The sequence below is a fragment of the Tachyglossus aculeatus genome, chromosome X4 (assembly GCF_015852505.1).
Source record: "Tachyglossus aculeatus isolate mTacAcu1 chromosome X4, mTacAcu1.pri, whole genome shotgun sequence".
NCBI lineage: Eukaryota > Metazoa > Chordata > Mammalia > Monotremata > Tachyglossidae > Tachyglossus > Tachyglossus aculeatus.
Genome location: NC_052098.1, coordinates 4,443,275 through 4,468,364, shown reverse-complemented (window position 1 = coordinate 4,468,364; position 25,090 = coordinate 4,443,275).

Genomic DNA, 25,090 nt, shown 5'->3' with positions numbered 1-25,090 from the left:
ACTAGTCCCTGCCTCTCCTCACCTGATGTTGGGAGGATGAAATAAGATCCCTAACAAATTCAAGATATTGTTACCATCCTGCTAATCAGCAAGGTGTCAGTGGTTCTTTCTTCTTCCAGACCGGCCCTTCCTAGCTGGCACCCGAAATTCTGCCAAGCCGGAGATGCGCTTGTTGACACCAATGGACTATTTCTGCCTATCCGGCCTTTCATGTCAGCCCAGGTGACGACGTACGTTTGAAGCTGCCCTCTGGTGCTGATTTCAGGAGGGGTGGCGGCATAGGGTGACCTGCTCCCTGCCTCTCTCCTCCTTGCTGCCTGCCAGGCTGAACCCTGGACTCCAGCCCATTCCCACTCCTTTTTCCCCAATTAGGAGCTGCTACAAATTGCACATGGCCAGATTTATGTATGGCTCAGTCCCAGAGAGTTTCACACTGATTGTAATAAAAGAAGAGTATGTTCCATGTCAAAAATCCTTTGCATAGAGTCCAACTGTTTTCCTGGAAATAACTTCTTTTGACCCCATCCATATTTTTTTTTTGAATTTTATGGGCCTGACTCCGACTCTCAGAACATTTTCATTGTGAAGACTTAGTCAGGGCACAGCATATTTCTGAAGTGTGTTAAGGTCTTGGGTTCTTTCCATTTCTCTGTGCCAAGGGAACACACTGTGATAGAATTAGAAGGGGGAAAAAAAAACCCTCCCGACCAGCCTAACAGATTCTGAATGCCCCGGTAATTTGGCCGCCACAATAGCACCTAAGACCATTCAGAAACCCTAAAGCAGTGAGTTTGTGTCTGGGTTTCCTTCTCAGGCAGAATGCCCAGGACGCCACCCAAGGCTCCAGGAAGCTGAAAAAGAAAATGCTCGCTAACCGGTCCTCCAGCATACGCCGTGAGCCTGCCACAGCTCCCAAAGCCAGAAGTGAGGGGCGAAGATGGAAGCGGGATAGGGCCAATTTGTGGCAGTCAAGGCTTCTTGGCTCAGCTCCTGGAGACTTTTGGAGGCCCCTGGCCCAGTTCCCAGGCTCAGATGTAGGCAGAGTGGCTACCCATTTGGAGGTTTAGACTGCCCCAAGCCGTTCTGCAGGTGGCTGGGCCCTTCTGAATGCTGGGAAAGCATCACCCGGACCAGAGGGGCATGGGGGCGGGGGGCATGCTTGGGAATTGCTTCAAGAGAAAGAGAAAAAAGAAGGGTCTGTAGGCATGGTGGAACAATTATCAGAGATATGACTTTGGGGAAGGGGAAGCCTGCAGCCCAGCTGCCTTGAGTTTCAAAAGCTTCAATCAATCACTCAACAATGGGAGGAGGAGCAGTAGTAGTGGTAGTAGTAGGTGCTCAAGAAATTACTCAGTGATATGATTGAGCACCATCTGTTACTAATAATAATTATGACATTTGTTAAGTGCTTACTCTGTGCCAAGCAATGTACTAAGCATTGGGAAAGAGACAAGTTAATCAAGTCAGACACAGTCCCTGTCCCACTTAGAGCTTACAGTCTAGAGAAGAGGGAGAAGAGGTGTCTAGTCCCCATTTTACAAATGAGGAAACTGAGGCACGGAGAAGAAGAATAATGATGGTATTTGTTAAGTGCTTACTATGTGCCAAGCACTGTTCTAGTGAAGTGACTTGCTCAAGTTCACACAGCAGACAAGTGGCAGGGTGGGGATTAGAACCCAGGTCCTCTGACTCCCAGGCCCATGTTCTTTCCACCAGGCCAGGTTACAGTACCTCACCGATACTGAAGCAATGCTCACAGTAACGCAGCTCCGCTAGGTGGGTCGCGTAATGTGAATGAAAGACGGCAAGATCCCCAAGCAGCTGCTGTCTGGGGAGTTGAAAGGGAGCCCACACAAGCAAGGAAAGTTGAATAAACTATTTAAAGACAGTAAAGCAGTCCCAAACAATGTAACACAAGAGCAGATTATTGGGAGAAGGCTCACCATCTTAAAGAAGAGGCTGGGGGGCTGCCAATGAGCCCAAGTGGAAAGATTGTAAGCGTTAAAAACCACGATGGAAATAACATAAGATAAGGACAACCAACAAACTCAATGATTGCAGAAGAACACTGTGGCAAATGGAGCAGAGTTCAGGGAGGCCTGATTAAGGTCCAAAGCCACAGCCACAGCCTCTCCAGTGTACTAAAATTTGAAAAAGCCGGATGAGTTGGTCCAATCTCCCTGTGCCATCTCAGAGGCTGACCATCAGATTGGCACCTCCATCCAATATGGAAGTAAGTCCCAGACTGCAGAACTTTCCTCTTCCTCTTGGCTCTGTTTTCTTGGTTCCCCTCAATCAATCAATCAACCGTATTGACTGAATGCTGACTATGTACAGAGCACTGGACTAAGCACTCTGCCTACAGCAAAATTGGTAGACATGATCCCTGCCCAAAAGGAGCTTATAGTCCACAGGGGGAGGCAGATACTAAAATACATTACAGATAGGGAAAATAGGAGAGTATAATAGTCGAGTCCTCTAGACTTTAAGCTCGTTTTGGGGCAGCGAACTTATCTGCTAATTCTGTTGCATTGTACTCTCCCAAGTGCTTAGTACAGTGTTCTGCACACAGCGCTCAGTAAATATCATTGATTGATTAGGAGGAGGATTGATTAGGATGCTCTACTGTTTTGCTACTCCTGCCCCCTCCAATGTGCAGAGTAGAGGGCTTTCCACTCAGTTAGTGCTCAATCAATCATTACCATCCATTGATCAAGTATTGATTGACTATCCAGGAGGCACCCATCCTCCTGGACATGAATATGGGCAGAGGAAGTGCCGGAAACATAAATGGTCTTAAACCCCAGCACTCCCCAACTGTGTCTCCTCCGTGTTTTCTTCTCCTTTTCTTGGTGGTTCAGCAGCAGCCAAAAACTCTAACCTCAGCCTATTTGTGTTTTCTGGTTGAGGTCACTTCTGCTTCAGGGTGGCTGGTCATTAAAGTGGCTACATCCCTCTGCCTAATCATTCACCCCTGCAGGTAGTCTCCAGCCTGAAAACAGAGACACCTTGAGCCCCAATGAGATGTGCTCATTCTGTTCTTGAAGAACTCACTTCAAACATTTAGGGATCCTGTTGTTACCTTCCCTTTCCATATCTTTTTCATCACCTGATTTTTTTCATTCTTTTCTTAGCTTCTTTCCCACTCTCCTCTTTCTTCCTTCTCCCTCAAAACTGTAGTCAATCCTCTCTCTCTCTCTCTCTCTCTCTCTCTCTCTCTCTCTCTCTCTCTCTCTCTCTTTCCCCCCACCCCCACCCTGCCACCTCAAATCACTTGTATGTGCTCTGAGGGAGTGTCCTGTGGAGACACAGATCTCAAGGAAGTTCTTCAAAACCTTATCGATTGAGGTTACCCGCAACAATCCAGATGCCATCAGGGAAAGTCATCACCCGCAGCAAGATCACTCAGAGCTGAGAATCCACATCTGTCATGACTCCAGCCCCACTACCCCATCAGGTCCCTTCAGAAATCCCCTGTGGAATAGCAGAGGTTTGGGGGAAGTCTCTCTAAGTGGCAGCAATCACCTCAGTGACTCGAGCCATCTTTCATCAGAGCCCACCGCGGGGCGATGAATGTCTGAAAAACTCTTCCCTGGGGAGGCGAGAGGCTCAACAGAGGCCCATGAAATCCTCCCACCTGCCTTGTCCAAGGCCTGCTGCATGCTGTAAATTTTCACCTTTCCCCCAAGACACAGGTGAGTTATTTGTTTGGACAGCAATCCCATCTGCTTGGTCTGCGTCACGGTAAGGCTGACATTTTTTGCTCGCCTGAAACTCGACATTTGACATTTCAGCTCGCTTCCTTCATCTCCAGAGAGGCTGGGTGAATGACAAGTCGGTCCGGAAAGGTGTGGTTCATTTTGCTGCCTGTTGATCCAGGCTGCCAACATTAAACAAGCATTACTGACCACTAACACAAGGCCATTGATTTCTTGCAGGCTGTTGTTCCATCGCATACTTGAGACATTGACTCACCATCGATGTGAGTGTGGAAATAGGTCTACCTGGAATTTACTAAGTGCTTGGTCTATTTCCTGAACTGCTTAGAGTAAATAACCATTTTCTCTCCTCTCTGTAATTTCTATTGCTTCTGTGACTTCTCTCTGACCACAAAAGCCTCCCTGAGCCCAAGATGAAGTTACTGAAAGCCTAAATCCAGCTGCTTTAACCTGTCCTTCTTTCTCATGAACATGGGAGAGGACTGGGAGAATATCAGTCTTAATAGTTCAGTTCCCAGTACATAGTAAGCACTTAACAAATACCAGTATAAAAAAAAAATTGTCACTAGACTCATTTCTGGACTGCCTCCATTTTCCTCATCATTTTTTCCTCTTTAAAACTCGTCATTTCTTACTGAGCCTTGTGTCTTTAATTAACGGCATGACTACTCAGTTGAGCTGAAGGCTGAGGGGTGGGGGTCATAAATGTAGCATAGGATTCAGAGGCATTATGGGTAAAACCAGGGGATAGTCAATGTGGAGACTAAAGGTTTCCCAATACCAGCAGAAAGGATTAGTGAGCCAGAGGGTTGTTCTCTTAGGACTATCCAACCTCCTTCTATAATGCTCTATTCCAGTGATAGGTAAAAAGGAAATGGAGCTGCACTTTTCACCATTTATAAAGCTCTTAATAAAGAATGTCAGAGGAAGAGGATGCAGGGGTCTGAGGTCAAGCATCAAACATGGCTTACAGTGAGGAATGTATTCTTTCCAAGTAGCTAATACCAAGTCCTACGTTTAAATCACTATTCTATTGATTTTGCTAGCAGAGCAAACAAACCTCCTTTGATCTGAGGAAGTGGCAGAAGCAGGACTTCCCCAACCCTCTCCCCCACCCCCACCCCCAATCAAGGCAGGTGGTAACAGCTGGAGGAAGCAAAATCCTGACCATAAAAGCTGTGACTGAACAGGAAAAACACCAACAATCCTGGGAGAGCTGGGTTTTCTAGTTAGACAGAGATGTTGGGGCCCACTGAATGATGGGCTATTGAGGGGGAGCCCCAGATGTCCATGGGTGGCTAAGATGCAGAGCCATATTTGAACTTCATTGCTCCCTTTGTGTTTCTCCACAGTGACTTTTTGATCCTCTCACTGGCTGTTCCTCAACGGACTAGCAGGAACTGCAGAGCAGAGTGGGGTACACCTGAAAGAGGTGATTTTCCTAGCTTCCCTGCTTCCTACAAGCAGCCCATGGGAGCAACAGGTGGGAGGGAGGTTCTGAAAGCAATAAACCTTGTGGTATTTTTAAAGTGCTCCCTATGTGCCAAGCACTGCGCACTAATACATACTCCCTTCACCTGCACCCCTTCTACCCTGGAAGGCTCCCCGAAAGTGCATCATGAGTAACAAATGTCCTTTTTGTCTTCCCCTCGGCAGGGCCCTGGATAGGTAGAGTAAGTGAAAGAGTGGGTGATACTGCTGGATGAAAAGCCACCGATGGACAAAGCCGTGGGTCCAGATTAAGCCAGTTTGAGGGCAAAGCAATTTCTATCGAATTAGGGTGGGGCAGGGTGACTCTAGTCTGGGGACACCAAGGAAATTGTTGACTGTTTGTGGAAATACTTCAAGCCAAAGAAAGGTTGGGACTGATTGTGGAGACTTTATCACTGATTTTATCAGAACTTCACTGTTGGAATGATGTTGCCATGGGAGAGTCACCCAATCTGTTTCTAAGTATTTTTCATCTGGAGGACTGAGCTTTAGCTGGAACATCTTACTGTTCCCAGCCCAGTTTGGGGCTTAGGGCCTTCTACCTTCAGGGCTGTCACTGGCACCCTAAACACACCAGTACGAGTGAGAGAGTTGCTTTGGCATGCTGAGGTTGAGGAGAATTTGAAAATGATGAAAATTAGGCTACTGACAAAGAGTACTTTCTTTTGATTTTCAATTAGGTTAGTTAAAGGCAGACCAGATAGCTGCCTCCATGGAGAGCAGGGTAATTAGATATAACCTTGTGGCTGTTGGGGAACTGATGAATTTCTGCTATGTGTATGGCCTAGATCTGATCATTAATTCTGAGCTTCAGCTTCAGGAAAATCGCTTGTGGTTTTAATTATCTAAGGAGCCACTTGGCCCTTTATTGAGATGGAGGAGGACAAGGTGTCCCATCAGACGGTTGGGCAATTGAGTCACCACCATTGACTACCAATATTCAACTGCCTGTGGCAAACGTTGATAATATTAATCCCTTCAAGGCCCTACTGAGAGCTCACCACCTCCAGGAGGCCTTCCCAGACTGAGCCCCCTCCTTCCTCTCCCCATCATCCCCCTCTCCATCCCCCCCGTCTTACCTCCTTCCCTTCCCTACAGCACCTGTATATATGTTTGTACATATTTATTACTCTATTTATTTATTTATTTTACTTGTACATATCTATTCTATTTATTTTATTTTGTTAATATGTTTGGTTTTGTTCTCTGTCTCCCCCTTCTAGACTGTGAGCCCACTGTTGGGTAGGGACTGTCTCTATATGTTGCCAACTTGTACTTCCCAAGCGCTTAGTACAGTGCTCTGCACACAGTAAGCGCTCAATAAATACAATTGATTGATTGATTAATCAATCAATCATATATTTTGAGCACTTACTGTGTGCAGAGTACAGTACTAAGCACTTGGGAGAGTACAATATAACAGGGTTGGTAGAAGTGTTCCCTGCCCAAAGGAGCTTACCATCTAGAAGACTGTAATATGGTCAACCACTCTTCCCTTTCCCATCCAACCTTTCCCTTCATCCTTTTCTCTCCCCTGCCTCCAATCTACAGCCCACACTACAGCTAGTATTATCACCAACCACAAAGAGAGAGAGAGAGAGAAACAGAGAGGAAAAGCATGATGTCCATTACACTGTAAGCACCCCAAGGGTGTTTTCTTTATCCCTTAATAGGGTTCAAGATTTCAGGAAAAGCAGGAGTGTAGAATTGAGTTCTTGAGATTGTGAGGCTTTTTTCACAGAAAAATGGGCCCCAGGAAATAATTACCAGGAATGAAGTTCGTTGGCACTGAGAGACTGTAATAATGGTATTTGTTAAGGGCTTACTATGTGCTAAGCACTGTACTAAACTCTGAGGTAGGTACAAGATAATCAGGTTGGACACAATCCCTGCTCCATATGGAGCTCACAGTTGAAGTAGGAGGGAGAACAAGCATTGACTCTCCATTTTACAGATGAGGAAACTGAGGCCTAGAGAAGTGTAGTGACTTGTCCAAGGCCACACAGCAGGCAAGTGGCAGAGCTGTGATTAGAACCCAGATCCTCTAACTCTCAGGCCTGTTCTCTTTCAACTAGGTTATGCTGCTTCTCCATTTCAATGTCTATCTGGAGTCTTTGCCAGGCAAAAAGAAAGATGCGGTGAAAATTCAATTTCTGGTGAAAAGGATAAAGGATGTAACCGGCAAGAGTGACAGATAACCTGAGATAAACCATCCCTTTTCATTAGGAATGCTCACTGGTTCTTTTATTACCTCCTACCTCACCTCCCTTCTCTCCTTCTACAGTCCACCCTGCACCCTCCGCTCCTCTGCCACTTATCTCCTCACCGTGCCTCGTTCTCGCCTGTCCCGCCATCGACCCCCGGTCCACGTCATCCCCCAGGACTGGAATGCCCTCCCTCTGCCCATCCGCCAAGCTAGCTCTCTTCCTCCCTTCAAGGCCCTACTGAGAGCTCACCTCCTCCAGGAGGCCTTCCCAGACTGAGCCCCTTCCTTCCTCTTCCCCTCGTCCCCCTCTCCATACCCCCATCTTACCCCCTTCCCTTCCCCACAGCACCTGTATATATGTATATATGTTTGTACACATTTATTACTCTATTTATTTATTTATTTATTTTACTTGTACATATCTATTCTATTTATTTTATTTTGTTAGTATGTTTGGGTTTGTTCTCTGGCTCCCCCTTTTAGACTGTGAGCGCACTGTTGAATAGGGACTGTCTCTATATGTTGCCAACTTGTACTTCCCAAGCGCTTAGTACAGTGCTCTGCACACAGTAAGCGCTCAATAAATACGATTGATTGATTGATTGATTATTAAGAGGACAGAAGAGGAAAGATTCCCACCTCCACCGCTGGCATCTCCCCAGTGCAGCTAGGCGAAGCAACCCTTCAAAATTAGCTCCCAGTCAGTACCAATTCCTCTGGTAACCATTGTAATAACATTAACATGATGAACTAATGAGATATTAATGTGGATGTAATGGGCATTTCCATAGGAGTTCCATTGTAATTGAATAGGTTAATAGTGGGCCGTAATCGGTGCTCGGCAAGTGTGATGTATGGTGCGTGTAGAAAGGCAGAATTCTGATGACTTTTTGCTTGTAAGTCATTTACTCTTTAAAAAAAAAGAGAAAGGAAGGAAGGAGCAGGTGTGTGAACAAGCGCAGCCAACGGATGGCGCTTCAAGTGTCATAACCCATAATTCTCCAGGTATTTGAGAGCAATATCCGTTTAACTTTTTAAACATATAGAGTCCCTAAAATAAAGAAAAAGGGAAAAATATAGAGACTTCAATCATCAAGGAAAAAGAAAGGAGGATGAAATTCAACAGTGTGGGAGGAGATGAACAATGAAATGAAAACTGCAATGGTTGGGCTTGGGTGACAAATCCAAATGGCTTCAGGGAACTCCCAGGAGAAGAGGCGTCCTGATTTTAAGCACCTGCCAAGTTTCAGGACCTCCATGATAACGGATGCTACTGTTTCTCTCTGGCACGGTACCGCGTCTGCTGAACATTTTTAAACATATCCGTTTAACTTTTTAAACCTTCGATAGATTTTTTTTGGCAGTTAGTGCTTCAGATATTTATTTATATGCTTAAATAAGCATCAGGTAGTATATTCATTTATTTGGCTTTTCCTCGATAAATATTTAACAAACTGTAATTATAGATGGGAGAATCTTGGGAAGTCAGCCACAGTGCCATCACTCCCACTTTTATAAGAAAAAATAAAGCTCCGGAGAGATGGCTATTGTTTGAGAGATGGAAAGAAGCAGTGCCAAGAAAAAAGAAGGGGTTATGGATTGACACCCTTGATTTGCCCCCCCCCCACCCTTGATTCTCACACCACTTGTGTCCATATTTGTAATTTATTGATTTACATTAATGCCTCTTTCCCACTCTAGACTATAAGCTCCTTTGTGGGCAGGGAATGTGTCTGTTTATTGTTGTATTGTATGTATTGTACTCTCCCAAGCGCTGAGTACAGAAGCCCGCAACCTTGGTCTCACCCTCGACTCCGCTCTCTCATTCACCCCTCACATCCAAGCCGTCACCAAAACCTGCCAGTCTCAGCTCCGCAACATTGCCAAGATCCGCCCTTTCCTCTCCATCCAAACCACTACCCTGCTCGTTCAAGCTCTCATCCTATCCCGTCTGGACTACTGCATCAGCCTCCTCTCTTATCTCCCATCCTCGTGTCTCTCCCCACTTCAATCCATACTTCATGCCGCTGCCTGGATTGTCTTTGTCCAGAAATGCTCTGGGCATGTTACTCCCCTCCTCAAAAATCTCCAGTGGCTACCAATCAATCTGCACATCAGGCAGAAACTCCTCACCCTGGGCTTCAAGGCTCTCCATCACCTCGCCCCCTCCTACCTCACCTCCCTTCTTTCCTTCTACAGCCCAGCCCGCACCCTCTGCTTCTCTGCCACTAATCTCCTCACCATGCCTCATTCTCACCTGTCCCGCCGACCACCCCCGGCCCACGTCATCCCCCTGGCCTGGAATGCCCTCCCTCCCCACATCTGCCAAGCTAGCTCTCTTCCTCCCTTCAAGGCCCTACTGAGAGCTCACCTCCTCCCGGAGGCCTTCCCAGACTGAGCCCCCTCCTTCCTCTTCCCCTCGTTCCCCTCTCCATCACCCCCGTCTTACCTCTTTCCTTTCCCCACAGCACCTGTATATATGTATATATGTTTGTACATACTTATTACTCTATTTATTTTACTTGTACTTATCTATTCTATTTATTTTATTTTGGTAATATGTTTGGTTTTGTTCTCTGTCTCCCCCTTCTAGACTGTGAGCCCACTGTTGGGTAGGGACTGTCTCTATATGTTGCCAACTTGTACTTCCCAAGCGCTTAGTACAGTGCTCTGCACACAGTAAGTGCTCAATAAATACGATTGATTGATTGACTGATTGCTTTGCACAAAGTAAGTGCTCAATAAATATGAATGAATGAATGAACTCTGTAGTATCATACTCTCCTAAGCGCTTAGTACAGTGCTCTGCACACAGGAAGTGCTCAATAAATACCATTGATTAATTGATTGATAGGGTGGAGCTTATTGTGAGCAGGGAATGTGTCTGTTTATTGTTATATTGTACTCTCCCAAGCACTTAGTACAGGGCTCTATACATGGTAAGCACTCAATAAGTACGATTGAATGAATGAATGAAGGAAGAGAGTGTGCATGCAATAGCGCAAAACTCTGGAGGTACACACATTCAAGAGACATTCAAACACACCTGTGAATAACCCTGACTTGATCTCAGCTGAAAAAAGAGAGGAGAGAAAAGAGCAAGGCCACTGAGTGATTATTTATTCCAGCAACAACCACACATGGCAACTCAGAGCCCTCAAACTCCCTGAGCTAATATTTGGAAGGCATTGTATCTCAAGGGCAATTTGGGAGCTCCCTCCCTCTCCCTCAAATAAAGAAAAGGGGAAAAACATAGAGACCTCAATCATCAAGGAAAAAGAAAAGAGGATGAAATTCAACAGTGTGTGGGGGAAATGAACAATGAAAAGAAAAGTGCAATGGTTGGGCTTGGGTGACAAATGTAAATGGCTTCAGAGAACTCCCAGGAGAGGAGGAGTCTTGATTTTAAGCACCTGCCAAATTTCAGGACCTCCATGATAATGGATGCTATTGTTTCTTTCCAGCACGGTAACCTGCCTGCTGAACGTCTCTTTGCATATCGCCTAACGCTTTGGTTCCTGGACTGTTTATCACCATGTTTGATTTTGTTGGGCTTGCACAGTGGGGCTCCTGAGCATGCTTACACATGCATCGTAGCCTTCTGGAAAGAACATGGGCCTGGGAGTCTAAGGACCTGGGTTCCAACCCCAGATCTGCCTCTTGGCTGCTGTGTGGCCATGGGCAAGGCACATAATTTCTCTGTGCCTCAGTTACTTCATCTGTAAAATGAGGATTAAGACTGTGAGCCCTATGGGGGACAGGGACTGTGTCCAACCTAGTTAGCTTGTATCTAGTAACCCTAACAAATACCATAAAATAAATTAAATGCATAGTGGGGGGCCCAAAGACTCTCTTGCATTCAAGGCACAGCAGAGATGCAGTTCAAAATCAATCAGTCTTATTTATTGAGGGCTTACTGTGTTCAGGGCACTATACTAAGCACTTGGGAGAGTACGATATAATATAGTTGGTAAAAACACTCAGAGTTTACAGGGAGCAGGCTGGAAGCCTTCCACAAAACAATCAAGCAATCAGTGGTGTTTATGGAGCATTTATTGTATGCAGAGCACTTGTACTAAGTGCTTGAGAGTATGAGATCCCTGCCCTCAGGGAGCTTATAATAATAATAACAATAATTATTATGGAATTTGTTAAGTGCTTACTATGTGCCAAGCACTGTAGGGACACTCAAATACATTATAGGTAGAGGGAAGCAGCAACATTTAAAGAGGTGGACATACAAACTGTTCCTCAGGTCTTCAGAGGAACTTGGAACAAGAAAACAAAACTAAACTGAAAATCAGGTCGCATGGTCTTATTGAATTCTTCAAAATGGTTTAGAGTCTGGCCTTTCTGAAAGGGAGGGGGTGGTCCGGTTGAACCCTAGACTGACACTCATTTGTCCAGCCAGAATTCATGTGGAGACCAGAGGAGGGCCCCAAGTGCCTGGACCTTTATCACTGTTCACAGTGTAAAGCTTGCAACATATTTCATTCCACGACTAATTCATTTCATTTAGCTCTCTAGTTTTTGCCATGCTTCCTGTTATTTCTCTCCTGTGCACCAAAGCAGTAGCACTGTAACTCTGTAACGCTGAGCCCATTGTAATACCGGCAATATGTCTGGAATAGTATAACAATACCATGCCCGAGATGAAGATGGAGTGTCCCATGGCGAACGATGGATGAGCCTTCATCTCTCAGGACCGAGAATGTGCTTGGAGGAATTGATTTTAGTGCTAGTGATTTGCAAAGTATCATCTGTGCTGTCTCAACCCTGGAAGTCAGGTTCCCCAGTGGAGCCCATATCAGTGCAACAAGCAAGTAGGCAGGCAAGGGTGCAGTAAAATTGGAAGCCACATGTGAATATATATTATTAGATTACAACAATATATTATGTAATATTATGTATTGAAATTATAGTAATAGTAAACTGACATTATATTAATGTTATTATGTATAATATAGTATATAATTATAAACTTATAGTTATAATAATATAATGTGCATTTATTATGTATTATATATACAAACATATGTTTTTATATGCAGGAGCCATTTACAGTCACAGGATAATGCTGATGCCATAGTACCATAACCAGTAGTTAGTGGCACGGTAGTTGCTGCAGTATTTACAGTCTACATTTGATAGCTATTTTCAGGATTCAGAGGCAGGAGGAGCTTAGACTGGAAGTGGAAGAGTCATAAGGGCTCACAGGGATGGGAATGTTGTTGTCATTGTTATTGTTGTTGTTATCTTGCCCATCAAATCAATGAATCAATCGTATTTATTGAGCGCTTACTGTGTGCAGAGCACTGTACTAAGTGCTTCGGAAGTACAAGTTGGCAACATATAGAGACAGTCCCTACCCAACAGTGGGCTCACAGTCTAGAAGGGGGAGACAGAGAACAAAACCAAACATATTAACAAAATAAAATAAATACAATAGATAAGTACAAGTAAAATAAATAAATGGAGTAATAAATATGTACAAACATATATACATATATACAGGTGCTGTGGGGAAGGGAAGGAGGTAAGATGGGGGGCATGTAGAGGGGGATGAGGGGGAGAGGAAGGAGGGGGCTCAGTCTGGGAAGGCCTCCTGGAGGAGGTGAGCTCAGTAGGGCCTTGAAGGGAGGAAGAGAGCTAGCTTGATGGATGGGCAGAGGGAGGGCATTCCAGGACAGGGGGATGACGTGGGCCGGGGGTCGACGGCGGGACAAGCAAGAACGAGGCATGGTGAGGAGATTAGCGGCAGAAGAGCAGAGGGTGTGGGCTGGGCTGTAGAAGGAGAGAAGGAAGGTGAGGTAGGAGGGGCCGAGGTGATGGAGAGCCTTGAAGCCCAGGGTGAGGAGTTTCTGCCTGATGCGCAGATTGATTGGTAGCCACTGGAGATTTTTGAGGAGGGGAGTAACATGCCCAGAGCATTTCTGGACAAAGACAATCCGGGCAGCAGCATGAAGTATGGATTGAAGTGGGGAGAGACACGAGGATGGGAGATCAGAGAGGAGGCTGATGCAGTAGTCCATACGGGATAGGATGAGAGCTTGAACGAGCAGGGTAGCGGTTTGGATGGAGAGGAAAGGGCGGATCTTGGCAATGTTGCGGAGCTGAGACCGGCAGGTTTTGGTGACGGCTTGGATGTGAGGGGTGAATGAGAGAGCGGAGTCGAGGGTGACACCAGGGTTGCGGGCTTGTGAGACGGGAAGGATGGTAGTGCCATCAAAAGTGATGGGAAAGTCAGGGAGAGGGCAGGGTTTGGGAGGGAAGACAAAGAGTTCTGTCTTGGACATGTTGAGTTTTAGGTGGCGGGCAGACATCCAGATGGAGATGTCCTGAAGGCAGGAGGAGATGTGAGCCTGGAGGGAGGGGGAGAGAGCAGGGGCAGAGATGTAGATCTGGGTGTCATCAGCGTAGAGATGATAGTTGAAGCCATGGGAGCGAATGAGGTCACCAAGGGAGTGAGTGTAGATCGAGAACAGAAGGGGACCAAGAACTGAACCTTGGGGAACCCCCACAGTAAGGGGATGGGAGGGGGGAGGAGGAGCCTGCAAAAGAGACTGAGAATGAATGACCGGAGAGATAAGAGGAGAACCAGGAGAGGACAGAGTCTGTGAAGCCAAGGTTGGATAGCGTGTTGAGGAGAAGGGGGTGGTCCACAGTGTCGAAGGCAGCAGGGAGGTCGAGGAAGATTAGATTAGAGTATGAGCCATTGGATTTGGCAAGCAGGAGGTCATTGGTGACCTTTGAGAGGGCAGTTTCCGTGGAATGTAAGGGATGGAAGCCAGACTAGAGGGGGTCGAGGAAGGGGTTGGTGTTGAGGAATTCGAGGCAGTGCGTGTAGACAACTCGTTCAAGGAGTTTGGAAAGGAATGGTAGGAGGGAGATGGGGCGATAACTAGAAGGTGAGGTGGGGTCAAGAGACGGGTTTTTTAGGATGGGAGAGACATGGGCATGTTTGAAGGCAGAGGGGAAGGAACCAGTGGAGAGTGAGCGGTTGAAGATGGAAGTTAAGGAGGGGAGAAGGGATGGAGCGAGAGATTTCATGAGATGAGAGAGAATGGGGTCAGAAGCACAGGTGGCCGGAGTAGCACTTGAGAGGAGGGAGGAGAGCTCCTCTGAGGATACTGCTGGGAAGGATGGGAGAGTAGCAGAGAATGTTGAGAGCTGGGGGGTTGGAGAAGCGGGGGGAGTGACTTTGGGGAGGTCAGACCTGATGGACTTAATTTTATTAATGAAGTAGGAGGCCAGATCGTTGGGGGTGAGGGAAGGAGGAGGGGGAGGAACCGGGGGCCTGAGAAGGGAGTTGAATGTACGGAAGAGCTGACGGGGATGATGGGCATGGGTGTCAATAAGGGAGGAGAAATAGTTTTGTCTGGCAGGGGAGAGGGCTGAGTTAAGGCAGGAAAGGATAAACTTGAAGTGAACGAGGTTGGCATGGTGTTTAGACTTTCGCCAGCAGCGTTCGGCAGCTCGAGCATAAGAGCGAAGGAGGCAGACAGTGGCAGTGATCCAGGGCTGGGGGTTAGTGGTATGAGAGCGGCAAAGGGAAAGGGGAGCAAGTGAGTCTAGCTGAGTAGAAAGGGTAGAGTTGAGAGCAGTAATCTGATCATCAAGACTGGGTAGAGAGGAGAGAGAGGACATAGTAGATGAGTCTCACTGGTAGGTTAATAGTTATGTTCTGATATGAGCTATAAACCGGGTGTAGCATTTGTCCCAGCTTCCCTGGAATTCAGGGAATCTAGTCAAGGCCCTAGGGTTGCTGTTTACCCAAACTTAGTTCTGTACATGGAAACCTGGATATTTGTAGAATCCCTCTGGACACAAAATGGCTCTTAAAACATCCAGACTTTTGAATTCAGGACTTGAAGCAAATGCTTGGGAATATGGGTAGCTCTTAAGTGTATTAGGGTAGTACACTAGCATAGTGTACTAGGGAAGCAACATGACCTAGTGGATAGAGCACGGGCGCTTGGGAGTCAATAGGACCTGGGTTCTAATCCTGGCTCCACCACTTGTCTGCTGTGTGACCTTGGGTGAGTCAGTTCACTTCTCTGTGCCTCAGTTACCTCATTGGGAAAATGGGAATTAGGACCACGAGCCCCATGTGGGAGAGGAACTGTGTACAACCTGATGAGCTTGTGTCTTCCCCAGCACTTAGACAACAGTACTTGATATAGTACGCACTTAATAAATCCCATTATTATTATTACTGTGCTTTTTTGATGGAAGAGGAGCAAGAGAGGGGCGGAAAGATGGAAGGGAGGAACTCCGGCCTGAGATTTGTGGCCAGCTTGTGCTGCTGCCGCTGCTGCTGTTGCTGAAGTCCCTTCCAGCAATATTTCTCACCCAGTAAAACACCCCTAGACTGGCTGACAGACTAGCTGGCTGGCTAGCTGGCAGACTGGCTGTCAGGCTGAATAGTATAGCCCAACTGTTCTAGGAATACAACAAAACAATGGCAGAATCTCTTGAACGTACAGCCAGCATGGCTTCAGACAGTTCAGACGTTCACACAGCACTAATTCTACTCCACCCCGTTGAGAGGGTAGCTCCGGGGGCCTCGGTCAGTATGGCCAAGTCTAGATGATTCTGGGGGGCTGATGTCCAGTTTGGGGATCATCCAGGACCCTGACTTCTACTGCTTTATGGTGATTTCTCTGCCAGTGATGACCAAGGCTGTGAAATTCAAACCAGACAGTGTGGCTTCTTGTGAGCAGCTCTGGTAATAGAATTTATGGAGAGGAGGGAGAGGCTATTGGGATTCAGCATGGCTGAGTGGATAGAGCATGGGTCTGGGAGTCAGAAGGACCTGGGTTCTAATCCAGGCTCTGCCACTGGTCTGTTGTGTGACCTTGGGCAAGTCACTTCACTTCTCTATGCCTCAGTGACCTCATCTGGAAAATGGGGATTAAGAGTGTGAGCCCCATATGGGACAAGGACTGTGTCCAATCTGATTAACTCGTATCTACCCCAGAGCTTAGAACAGTGCTTGGCATATAATAAACACTTAACAAGTACCATCATCATCATCATAATAATAGGCCCTTCCTGAGCTATTCCTACAGAGTCAGCATAGTCTAATAGAAAGAGCAAGCCTGAAAGTCGGAAACTGGCCACTGGCTCCTGTGTCAGTTAACCTCGCTGTGCCCCATCTGTAAAATGGGGAGAAGATGCCTGCTCTCCCTTCCTCTTGGACTGTGTGCCCTGGCTGAGACCCAGATTGAGTCTGAACTGATTATCTTACATCTAGCACTTAATATAGTGCTCAACCATTAGTAGGGCTTAATAAATGTCAAAACTACCATTATTATCATTATTGTTATTGTCGAATGTAATGAAGTTTGGGATTATCTGTGGATTGAAATAATCCCAAATCTCCCTGTCCTCCTATATTCATTCATTCATTCAATCGTATTTATTGAGCGCTTACTGTATGCAGAGCACAGTACTAAGCGCTTGGGAAGTACAAGTTGGCAACATATAAAGACGGTCCCTACCCAACAACGGATTCACAGTCTAGAAGGGGGAGACAGACAACAAAACAAAACATATTAACAAAATAAAATAAATAGAATAGTAAATATGTACAAGTAAAATAGAGTAATAAAGCTGTACAAACATATATACAGGTGCTGGAGGGAGGGGAAGGAGGTAGGGCGGGGGGGGATGGGGGAGGGGGGAGAGGAAGGAGGGGGGCTCAGTCTGGGAAGGCCTCCTGGAGGAGGTGAGCTCTCAGTAGGGCTTTGAAGGGAGGAAGAGAGCTAGCTTGACGGATGTGCAGAGGGAGGGCATTCCAGGCCAAGGGGCGGACGTGGGCCAGGGGTTAATGGCGGGATAGGCGAGAACGAGGCACAGTGAGGAGGTTAGCAGCAGAGGAGCGGAGGCCCTGTTAACCCTGCTGAATATTCATTCATTCATTCAAGCATATTGAGTGCTTACTGTACGCAGAGCACTGTACTAAGCACTTGGGAGAGTACAGTACAAAATGCTTTAAGAGACTGTCAAACAGCTGAGGGACTTCCTTTCCTTTTCAGAGGGCAACAGGATCCACGTGGTCTATGATGCTGGCAGGATTAGAACAAGCTAGGAATATGTTCTTTGCAATGGCCAGAAAAGCTGCATTTCAATGTAGATTTTCCCAAATTATCCAGCACCCGAACCAATTCAGTCTCTCCCTGACACTTTTATCATCTAGGGGTGTTGTAAGGAGAAGCAGTGTGGCTTAGTGGAAAGTGCATGGGCTTGGGAGTCTGAGGTTGTGGGTTCTAACCCCAGCTCTGCCACTTGTCTGCTGTGTGACCTTGGGCAAGCCACTTAACTTCTCTATGCCTCAGTTACCTCATCTGTAAAATGGGGATGAAGATTGTGAGCCCCATGTGGGAAAACATGATTACTGTATATCTACCCCAGTGTTTAGAACAGTACTTGGCATATAGTGAGCACCTAACAAATACCATAATTATTAGTAGTAGTAGTAGTAGCACCACAAGCAGAGTGATTATTTATTGCGTTCCCACAGAGTGCAATGCACTGTATTGAACCCTTGGGAAATACAAAACAAATAGGTGACATTTCCCTGACCACAGGGCGTTTATGCCCTAATGATGGTGTGGGTATTTTAGTTCATTGAACTTCTCATTTTGTCATCCCATAGAAAAATAGCATTGTCTGGTGGAAAGAGCACAAGTCAGAGGACCTAGGTTCTAATGCTCACTCTGTCACTGTCCTGCTGGGTGACCTTGGGAAATTCACAAAACTTCTTGGTGTCTCAGTTTCCTCATCTGTAAAATGGGCATTAAGTACTTGTTCTCCATCCCCCTTGACTATGAGCCCCATCTGGGACAGGGACTGTGTCCAATCTGATTATATTGTGTCTACCATGGCCTAGTGAATAGAGCACAGATGTGGGAGTCGGAAGGACCTGGGCTCTAAAACTGGTTCTGCTGCTTGTCATCTTTGTGACCTTGGGCAAGTCACTTCACTTCTCTGTGCCTCAGTTACTTCATCTGTAAAATGGGGATTAAGACTGTGAGCCCAGTGTGGGACAGGGACTGTGTCCAACCCAATTATCTTGTATACACCCCAGCGCTTAGTACAGTGCATGACATACAGTAAGAACTTAACAAATACCGTTATTATTATTATTTTTACCCCAGCTGTTGATACCATGCTTGGCACATAGTAAGCACTTAACAAATACCATCTCCTTGGTACCCAAGACTCTGCAACCAGCTTTTTGTAGCACAGACAACTTATGTAAATACTCTTCCTGTAACAACTCGCTCTGATTCAGTACAACCTACAGTCACAATCCACTCCTTCCAAACCTCTGAGTACACCACCAAAGGGAGTCTTGAATATTGGCACTGCTCTCTCTTTTCTACAAGGCCAGGAGGATTGGTTACCTCATCGAAGAGAGAATTCCAGAAGTCTCGAGATCCCAAATCTCATATCAAATCTGATGGTGGCTAGAAAACAGAACACATGTTTTTACTGCACATTTTGGCTAGCACATAGAAAACAGGGAACATTTGCCTGACAACACAAGCCTGTTTGGACCCAGAGTGCCATGGTGTTGGAAAAAATGGCTATGAGCAAAATAATTATGATATTTGTTAAGCACTTACTATGTGGCAGGCACTGTACTAAGCGCTGGGGTAGGTACAAGATAATGGGATCAGACACAGTCCCTGACCCATATAGGGCTCACAGTCTTTGTCCCCATTTTACAGATGAGATAACTGAGGCACAAAGAAGTGAAGTGACTTGCCCAAGGTCACACAGCAGACAAGTGGCAGAGCTGGGATTAGAACCCAGGTCCTTCTGACTCCCAGATCCGTGCTGTTTCCACTAGGTCATGCTGCTTTCCTTGTAATAAAAAGAATAATTTTCTTTCATTATTATCTATAACATCAACAGCCTTGTATTGTGTACTTACTGTGAGCAGAACACTGTGCTAGAGCTTGGGAATGTGTTTTGCTGGTCCTCATGTTCAAGTATAACAAACACGACTGACATGAATTGAGGGAAGCAGAGTGTCCTAATGGAAACAGCATAGCACTGGGAGTCAGAGGGTCTGGATTCTAATCCCAGTTCCACCACTTATCTGCTGTTTGATCTTAAGTTACTTCACTTCTCTGTGCTTCAGTTTCCTCATCTGTAAAATGGGGATTAAATCCTACTCCTTCCTGCTTGGATCGTGGGCTCCATGTGGGACTGAGTCTGACCTGATTATCTGTATCTACCTCAATGCTTAATACAGTTCTTAAGCACCTAATACACTTAATACACTTGAGCACGTAATACAGTGCTTAAGTGCTTAATAAGTACCATAAAAATAAAAATAAAAAATAAGAGATGCCATAGCCATACCTGCCTTTGAGGACTGCAAGCTCATTGTGGGCAGGGAATGTATCTACCAACTCTGTTATAGAGAAGCAGCATGGCTCAGTGGAAAGAGCACAGGCTTAGGAGTCAGAGGTCCTGGGTTCAAATCCCAGCTCCACCACTGTGTCAGCTGTGTGACTTTGGGCAAGTCACTTCACTTCACTGGGCCTCAGTGACCTCATCTGGAAAATGGGGATGAAGAGTGTGAGCCCCGGGTGGAACAACCTCATGACCTTGTATCTATCCCAGCACTTAGAACAGTGCTTTGCACAGAGTACAGGCTTAACAAATACCATCATTATTATATTGTACTCTCCCAAGCACTTAGTACAGTGCTTGGCACACAGTAAGTGCTCAGTAAATATGATTGAATGATTGATTGCAGGAGGATATAAATAGCCCAATATGCTTTAGGCAAAAAAGTAAATTATACATATAAATGATGAAAACAAAAGGAAGCAATTCAATCTATCAATCAATAACAACTGAGGTATTTGTTAAGTGCTTATTATGTGCCTAACACTGTAGTAGATACATTATAGACAGCCCCACAGAGGGCTCACAGTTTAAGAGGGAAGGAGAAGAGGTATTTAAGCCTCCTTTAACAGATGAGGAAAGTGAGGCACAGAGAAGTAAAGTGACATGCCCAAGGTCACCCAGCAGGTAAATAGTGGAGCTGGGATTAGAACACGAGTCCTCTGTCATCCAGGCCCATGCTCTTCCCACTGGACCACACTGCTTAATTAGTATATCAATCAATGAATCAAACTTATTGAGTGCCTACTGTGTGCAGAGCACTGTATTAAGCACTCAGGAGAATACAGTATAACAGAGTTGGTAGGCATGGTCCCTGACCACAAGGTGTTTACAGTCTAGAAGGATAATTAGGGTATTTGTTAAGTGCTTACTATGTGCCAAACACTGCTTTAAGCACTGGGGCAGATAAAAGATATTAAGTTCCTATCCCACATGGAGCTCACAGTCTAAGTAGGAGGGAGAACAGGTATTGAATCCCTGTTTTACAGATGAGGTAACTGAGCCACAGAGAAGTAAAGTGACTTGCCCAAGGTCACACAGCAGACAAGTGGCAGAGCTGTGGTTAGAACGCAGGTCTTCTGACGCCCAGATAAGTGCTCTTTCCACTAAGCTATACATAGTTGTCCTTCACATTCAAAGAGGATGCTACGGTGTGTGTGTGTGTGTGTGTGTGTGTGTGTGTGTGTGTGTGTTGAAAGAGAGTACCAATATAGGACCCACAACCATGACCATACCATGCACACACAAAGACCACCCTTTGTTGTGTTGCTGTGTTTGTTGTTTGCAGGGCCTGATTTTGCCTTTGCCTCATTGTTTCATGATCCTTTAATGTCTGTCTCCCCCTCCAGACTCTAAACCTCTTGTGGGGAGGGAACAAATCTACTAACTAGATTATTATTATTATTATTATTATGGTATTTAAGTGCTTACTGTGTTGTACTTAGTACAGTATAAGCCCTTAGTACAGTGCTCTGCAAACAGTGAGCTCTAAATAAACATCAATTGCTTATTGATTTTCAAATGGCATTTGTTAAGTACTTACTATGTGCCAGGCACTGTACTAAACCCTGGGGTAGATGCAAACTAATCAGGTTGAACAAAGTCCATGGCCCTCATGGGGCTCACAATCTTAATCCCCATTTTACAGATGAGGGAACTGAGGCACAGAGAAGTGAAGTGACTTGCCCAAGGTCACATAGCGGACAAGCGGCTGATGGATCCTTTTGAAGCTACTGCTCAAAGGGTTTAAGGTCCAGGCTGATGTACTCCATCAGTTTTCTCAAATGTATCATCAGTTGGCAAGCGGTTGGGTGATTTGGCAGAGTGGTTGGGCCTTCTTGACTGTGTGTGCCCAGAGCAGTTCATGAATGACTGTCTTCAGAAAAAAAACAAAAACAAAAACATAGATTCATGGGTGCTCAGTGACTAAAGTCAGGGAGGTGAAGATTAACCTGGGAAGGCTTTTTGGCTGTTTTAAGACAGCTTTAACCAAAGAGAGAGATGGGGTTTGATGGGAGAGGGGGGTGAACCATGGGCCAGAGGCAAGAGAGTTGTGAAGGAGGAGCCGTTGGATAAACCTAGTGGTGATTGTATCTCATCCTTCTAGTCTACAAAGATCTAACTATTGATGCTCTTGATGCCTGTCTATTTGTTTTGTTTTGTTGTTTGTCTCCCCCCTTCTAGACTGTGAGCCTGTTGTTGGGTAGGGATTGTCTCTATTTGTTGCCGAATTGTACTTTCCAAATCCTTAGTACAGTGTTCTGCACACAGTAAGCGCTCAAATACAACTGAATGAGAGAATGATGAATAACTGTTTGGAGACCTTGTAAATGTCAAAATTTTAAACACAAAAATATTTCCATTCTTAATGTCTGGAAGTGCCACATTCCCACTATGTTTTAAAGGTTTCCTCCCTTTTTTTTTTCTGAATTCCTCTTGAACCCAATCTACTTGCTCTTAAGAGTCCCACAATTCCTTCCCTGGTAATAATAATAATAATAATAATGATGGCATTTATTAAATGCTTACTATGTGCAAAGCACTGTTCTAAACACTGGGGAGGTTACAAGGTGATGAGGCTGTCCCACGGGGGGGCTCACAGTCTTAATCCCCATTTTACAGATGAGGGAACTGAGGCACAGAGAAGTTAAGTGGCTTGCCCAAAGTCACATAGCTGACAACTGGCGGAGCCAGGATTTGCCATGACCTCTGGCTCCAAAGCTCTTTCCACTGAGCCATACTGGTACTCACCATATGCAGTTACTCCTTTGTGTGCAAAAAAAATATACATATATATATAGATAGATAGATAGATAGATAGATAGTTCATTTTCTTGTTTATTTCTTCCCCTTTTGTATCTGTTCCAAATTTATCCAGCTGTTTGTATGGCTGCCCATGTTAAGGTGGTCTGTTGTTGACTCTAAGCTCCTACAGATCAGTACCTGAGATCATTTAATGCATTCTGCACAGGATGATGCCCTGTGCTAATGGCCATGTGCTATAATGCTTTGAAATCCCAGTTCTGGCAATGGCCTGCTGGATGACTCTGGGCAAGTCACTTAACCTCTCTGAGCCTCTGTTTCCTCATCTGTAAAATGGACCTCATAAAAGCAGCCTCTCCCTCTCTCACAGGAACTGACTTGGGGGTTAAAAGGAAATATTAAGAGGAATAGCGTTTTGGAAAAATAAAAGAGGCATTATTATTGTTGTATTGTTGCTGTTGATATTCACATCCCCCCAGAGGCTTGACTATAGAAGAGATTTCAGAAAAGGTCATATGTAGAACTGGACACTTTCATTTTAAAAGAGTGCCTGTGTTTCCCCAGACATCTACAAAACAAGCAGCAAATGGGCATACTTACTTCCCAAGCTAGAAACGGCAGCCGTATAAAAAGCCTTTCACTTCAGAGAGAGGAAGCGTCTCCCTTCCCCTCTCTGTCCCGAGGAACTCAGAGATATAATTTATGATGGATTCACAAACAAAATGGTCAATGGTTCAGTACAAACCAAACATGAGCAGACACATTTCTAAACCCGTCCGTCATGCTGCTTACACAATCTGTTGATCCATTGAACAAATATATGTTGAAAGATTAGGCAGGAGTTGACTGCCATTCAATGAGATAAATGTAGAGTAGACTCATTTTCCGCCTGACTTAATGTTTAAGGATTTGTGTTAGAAGGACGTGTGTATGTGTATGTGCGTGCACACGTGTGCGCGTGTGTGTGCGTGTGTGCCCCCACTTGTACTTCCCAAGCGCTTAGTACAGTGCTCTGCACACAGTAAGCGCTCAATAAATACGATTGATTGATTGATTGATTTTGTGTGTGTGTGTGTGTGTGTGTGTGTGTGTGTGTGTGTGTGTGTGTGTGTGTTGGGGGTGGGGGGAGGGAACACAAAAGAATAAGGTTTTCTAGCAAAGGACCTCACACAAAAGCATTTACCAGACCTCTTTCACATGCTGAACTGTCTTTTCCTCCTTTCTTCTCCTTCTTCACCTTCTTTCTCTGGGAAAGCATCCTAGGAAATCAACCACTGCTTCAGGAGCACTGGCCTTGACAATTCAGGTCTTGCAGAGGGAGTGAGAGGAGAGAGTTTGTTGCATACTGGATGGTGTGAGATGAAAAGGAAAAATAAGGGAAAGTTCAAAAAGGTGTCTTCCTCCTCAAAGTTCTAGAAAGAGCTGAAAGCCTAAATCAGGGTGTTTGCCTCTGGATGCCATCATGGTCCTCAATAGTAATAATATGGGGATTTGTCAAGCGCTTGCTATGTACCAGGCACTGTTCTAAATGCTAGTGTTGATACAAGAAAAGAGGGTTGGACACAGCCCCGTCCCTCAAAGGGCTCACAGTCTTAATCCCCATTTTACAGATGAGGTTAACTGAGGCACAGAGAAGGAAAGTGACTTGCCCAGGATCACACAGCAGACGAGTGGCAGAGCTGGAACTACAACCCAAGACCTTCTGACTCCCAGGCCTGTACTCTATCCATTAGGCAACACTGCGCTGAAGCCACATTTATCCAACCTTGCTGCACTGAAGAAGACACCCTGACTTCGTCACTAGTGATCCCCTTTTATGTTTTTGTGCTGCACCAGGACTCTTGTTTCCAAAAAGGTCAAATAAACCATCAATTGTATATACTGAGCTCTTATTGTGTGCAGAGCACTGTACTAAGCATTTGGGAGTGTACAGTAAAACAGAAGTGGTAGACACATTCCCTTCCTATGGAGTAAAATTGTTTAAATCAAAACTACAATTGAAGAGGCTCTGTTTGATGTGCAAACCAGGGACAAAGTTTCAGTCCCAGAATGTAACCTTGTTTAGCAAGGTGGGGACAATTAACAGGGCCATCCAGAGACTTGGAACCACTACGCTCTGAAATCATGGAATGGCTGAAAACTAAAACCAGATAGTAATTGTGGTATTTGTTAAGCACTTATTATGCGTCAGGCACCGAATTAAGTGCTGAGTGGGGGGAAACACAAATAAATCAGGTTGGATACAGTCCCTGTTCCTCATCGGGCTCACAGTCCTAATCCTCATTTTACAGATGAGGTAAGTGAAGCACAGAGAAGTGAAGTGACTTGCCCAAGGTCACACAGCAGACATGTGGCAGAGCCAGGATTAGAATCCAGGACCTTCTGACTCCCAGGCCTGTGCTCTATCCACTAGGTTATTCTGCTTCCAGGAAAGGTCATTCAAGTCTAGTCAATGAATGTTTAGAGTGTGCCCACAATGGAC